The sequence below is a fragment of the Hemitrygon akajei genome, chromosome 15 (genome assembly GCF_048418815.1).
Source record: "Hemitrygon akajei chromosome 15, sHemAka1.3, whole genome shotgun sequence".
NCBI classification, from domain to species: Eukaryota; Metazoa; Chordata; class Chondrichthyes; order Myliobatiformes; family Dasyatidae; genus Hemitrygon; species Hemitrygon akajei.
In genome coordinates this window covers 42,964,566-42,969,928 of record NC_133138.1, presented here as the reverse complement: position 1 = coordinate 42,969,928, position 5,363 = coordinate 42,964,566, and positions in this window count along the sequence as shown.

Sequence of the window (5,363 nt, the reverse complement as noted above, 5' to 3'; positions counted from 1 at the left end):
ATACATATTTTGATAATAAATGTACTGTGAACTTTTAGCATCTCCCACAGTGAAGACTGACAAAATATTTACTCACCTTGTCCACTATTTTCCCCCTGCCCCATTACTACCTCTCCAGCAACATTTTTCAGTATTCCGATATCTACTCTCATCTCTTACTCTTTAAATATTGTATCTAAAAAATTGGTATTTTTAGATTATTAACTAGCTTACCATATTTAATCTTTTCTCTCCTTTTTGCTTTTAATTACCTTCTGTTGGTTTTTAAAAGCTGCACAATCCTCTAGTTTCCCATTATTTTTTGTTATATTGCATTCCCTCTCTTTTGCTTAAATGCTATCTTTGACTCCTCTTTTCAGCTACAGTTGTCTTGCATTCCCTTTAGAATATTTCTTCTTTGGAATGTATCTGTCCTGCACCTTCTGAATTGCTCCCAGAATTTCCAGCCATTTCTGTTCTAACATCTCTCCTGGTATCCCCTTCCAATCATCTTTGGCCAGCTTCTCTCTCATGCCTCTATTCCCTTTACTTCACTGTTATACTAAATCATCTGATTTTAGCTCATCCCTCTCAAATGGAATGGGAAATTCTGTTATATTATGATTACTGCCTCCTAAGTGCTCCTTTACCTTAAGCTACCTAATCAGTCTGGTTCATTACACACCTACTCCAGAATTAAATTTTCTTTAGTGGGCTCAACCACAAGTTGCTGTTTAAAATAAAAAGCCACCTTGTAGTCTTTCTAAAAATTCCATCTCTTGGGATCTCGCACTAACCTGATTTTCCCCGATCTACTCGCATATTAGATTCCCCATGACTATTAAAACATTGTTCTTTAGACATCCTTTCTCAATCTCCCGTTATAATATATACACCACATCCTGGCTACTATTTGGATACACTAACTCGCAAAAGGATCTTTTCACACCTGCAATTTCTTAACTCTATCCAAAAGGATTCTACATCTTCTGATCTTATGTCATGTCTAAGGGTTTGGTTTCTTTTTTAAAAATGAACAGAGGTACCCTACCCCTCTGCATACCTGCCTATCCTTTTGATACAACATGTATCCTTGGATACTGAGCTCCATACATGATCTTCTTTGGCCATGGCTCAGTGATACCAATGACATACCTGCCAATTTTTAACTGTATTACAAGGTCATCTTCCCTATACTACGTGCATTCAAATACACCTTCAGTTTTGTATTCATCATCATGTTCAATTTTGCCCCTTGTTGTACCTCAACTCATCCCACTGACTGCAATCCTGCTCTATTATCACTTCCTCCCATATGAGCTCTAAGGAGCTGCAGCTCAATGCACCTCATATAGATGTAGTTATCAGGGAGACTGGAGGTCTCCCAGAGTTCCCACATCTCACTTGAAGAACATACTACTAACCCTTGACCTATTCTCATAACAGCTATGTAATAATAGTTGAAGAAAGATTTTTTTAAAAAAACTTACTAAAAACTTACTTAAGAGCCTTCAGGACTTCTCGTCTAAGCCTCTTCAGCCAAAGTCTGACCACTAACAATGGCGACTCAGCTTCTGCCCTCGTTTCTTTCTAAAATGCTGGACCATGTGTTGGCATTTCTATAAAAATTAGGATAATTAAGTACCCAGGGCCAGACAGAGTATACCCAGGTTACCACAGGAAGCAAGGGAAGAGATTGCAACATTGACAACAAGCTTTGCATCCTCACTGGTCACAGGAGTATTACCAGAATATTGGAGCATGGATAATGTTGTTCCTTCTTTCCTTCAAAAAAAGTAATAGCAATAATCCTGGAAATTATACACTCAGTTATCACTTCATTATTTCCCTCATCAGCCACTCAAAAGCAATATGGACATTATTCTCACACCCCACTGACTGTAAAATCAGAAAATAAGCAGGACAGAGTATTTTCACACTCAAGTTAGTAGAACTTGAACAACCAACCTGATATAGAGATGATGCTGTAATTTGATTATTTGCATCCAGTGTTCCAGATACATTGAGCATCTGTAGTATTAAAAGTAGTCAGAGAATGTCTCTCTCATCACTGGGCAGGGTACAAGCAGCAGCTAACTGTGGAGGTTGCAGCTTGTTGGCCACCACAGAAATCAGCAATAATCCCATTTAACTTGGAAGACAACTTGAAAAACTGAAATGATTAATCTTCATTATTATGTGCTGGGGTGCTCATCTAACCTGCCAAAACAAGTCTGGGGGTACAGACTTAGAAGACCATGGAGCTTAGGAGACAATGGCACCTAACAGTGATTCCTTTGCTTGCATCTTCAGAAACAGCTCTATTTCTACTTTAGTATCTCCATTTTCCCCTTTCAGGGTTCTTTTGAAGACCCTGACCCGAGTCACACGCTGACTTTGGCTCTTTGTGAGAACGGGGTCTCACGACTGGCTGTTATTCAATTATACCAAGGACACAGCCTAGATGATTAGCTCACCTTCAGAGTTTCAGGATTTCGTGGCTCTGGGGGCAGGTGGACTCGAGGTCTGTGCTTCTGCAGGAAATTGGTGTACCGTGGGAGACTGAAGATATCTGGCTGTGTGGCCAGAGATCCGAGTTCTTTGGGCACAGAGCTCAGAGAAAGCAACACAACAGATTTTTACCATTGTATATCAGTGAGTTGTTTATTATGTCTCCCCTCTCACTGTGAAACGGAGACACTTCTTTTTCCCTTATTAGGGAGTGTCTATGGTATGTAGAATTACCACGTGAACACGTAGTCTTTGGGGTGCTGCAACTCTGTTTTTATTGATGCTTTGCTGCATGCTTGAATGCTCAGTGAGGGACCACAATGCATTTTTTGCTGGTGGGGGTATCATTGCTTTGCTGCTGCTTATGTGTGGGAGGGGGAGCTGGGGCTTTGGGGTTCTAACGTTTAACCGTCATTCATTCTTTGGTGCACTCCTATTTTTGCAGATGGTTGCAAATAAAAATAATTTTAGGATGTATATTGTATTCATTTCTCTGACATTAAATGCACCCTTGAAACACTGCACTTCAAGTTACAAATGCAGGAGTGAAAAAACAAGGTGGAATGTTGGAAGTGTCTATTTGCAGATCTCTTTTCCTCTACATCATGCATGCTGGTGTAAAATTCCTCTAAATCTATCCCCTTGGCAGAAAAATTACCAAAAACCTGGGGCAAGTCAAAAAACTGATGATCACATTTTCCTCTTAGGCATCCAACACAATCTCAAGTATATGTAGCAGTTAATGACAAGCCGTCAACTAGGCAACAGGAATATATAAAAATAATTATGCAAAATTTAAAATGTCATCATAAATTTGGTTCTGGGATCAGATCTTCTGTTGTGGAAGAAGTCAAAATGTGTTGACAGATAATTCCTTGGTGCCTGGAACAATGTATTAAGTTATTCGAGCAAGCCCTAACTTTGACAATTCACTCAAACATTGCAGCTAATGAGAACCACTGGGAATAATCTATTGCTTGGAAAAATTCAATTTTATTATGTTGATCAAGAGTTAAACTGTCCTATCAGATTATTGTTGCGTACAAACAAGCTGGATGAACTCAGCAGGTCGGGCAGCATCCGTTTAAAGGAGCAGTCAACGTTTCCGGTCGAGTCCCTTCATCAGGACTCAGCCCAAAACGTTGACTGCTCCTTTAAACAGATGCTGCCTGACCTGCTGAGTTCATCCAGCTTGTTTATACCTGTTTATTTGACCACAGATTCTGCAGTATACTTTTCTGTTTAGATGATTGTTGCTACTGAAAGATCAAATGGCTTTTGGGTTGCAACTTTAATTAAATAAACAGGTGTACAAGTCACTGTTACCTTAACAGCAAATTTTACTCTTCATTGGACAACAAAGTTCTAAGCCATGCCCTAGCTCCAACTTGTTTTACAGATATCTTAATAATGCTCCTAGTAAAGCTATCCATTACTTAAGATTTTCATTCTCAGAAAAACAAATGGTTTTATCTACATTCTGAATCATTCCACTCAATCACAACACGCAAGCACTGAAGAGGCTCAGAGATAAGAGAGAAAAACCCAGTATTAGTAGGAGGTTTTCTCAGAACTTAATTTTCATTGAATAATGAAAAAAGAGTAAAATTTAGAAAACGCTAAGTTTGTTTTCCCCAAAGTGTTTATCTCCCAACTGAAAGCTTAAAAATTTTAATTTTATAAATGTTATAAATTAGCCAATTTGGAGAAAGCATTATAGATTAATGATGGACATGCCTTGATAATAAGTTATGAGGCCTAGCAAGGCCTTTCATACATACAAGAGTGCATGAGAGTTTGTTCACAGAATGTGGACATCTCTACTAAAACCCAGAAGAGGTGGAGCGGAGTAACGATGGCGCTATACAGCAACTTCTTTTGTTTACATCTTCAGAAAAAAGCTGTATTTCCATCTTTAATATCTTTATTTTTCCCTTTCAGGGTTCTTTGGAAGATCCTGACCTGGAGTTACACGCCGACTTCAATTCTTTGTGGGAATGGGAGTCACTCTCGGGGTTTCATAACCAACTGTTGTTGTTCAGCACGCCAAGGGCTCAGCCCAAGTCTGGCTCAGATTTGGAAACCTAGATGTCGGGGCTCTGGAAACGGGCGGATCGAGGGTTGGTGTCACGACAGGAAACCCATATGTCAACGGGGGAGTCAGGATAGCTGCTGTGTGCCTGGAGCCCCAAGATCTTTAACATCTTCTGGCACAGAACTCAAAAAAAGTGACATAATGGACTTTTAACATCATAACCCACTGGGGAAACATGACAAACAATTTGCTTGCTGGGAAACCAGACACCTCCTTCTTCCTTATTAGGAAGAGAGAGAATGTCATATACAGAGTGAAACGTGAAGTCTTTGGAGTAATTACAAGTCTGTCTTTGCTATTGCTTTACTCATGCTCGAGTGCTCAGTGGCAGGTGTTGATGCTTTTTTTCTGCTGGTGGGGTAAGGGAGGAATTGTTGTCTGCTGCCACTTACAGGTGGGAAGAAGGGAAGCTGGGGGAAATTTGGGGTTCTAACATTTAATCGCTGTTCATTCTTTGGGGCACTTCTGTTTTTGTGGATGGTCGCAAAGGAAGTGCATTTCAGGATGTATATTGTTTACATTTCTGACATTAAATTGGAGCTTTGAACCAATTTAATTGAACCAGAACTGAGGCAATGACAGAATCTGAGAAGCACAAAGTGTATTTTTTGCACCTGAACTAAATCTTTTAGAATTTATTCCAGGAATGTGCCAATGTAGAATTTACATGGATTGATGAATATCAATCACTGGCCATTTTAAAAAAAATAATAATTGTAAAATGATTTCTAAAACACACAAGCTTCACAGAATTATCTTTAAAAAAAAAACCAGAATA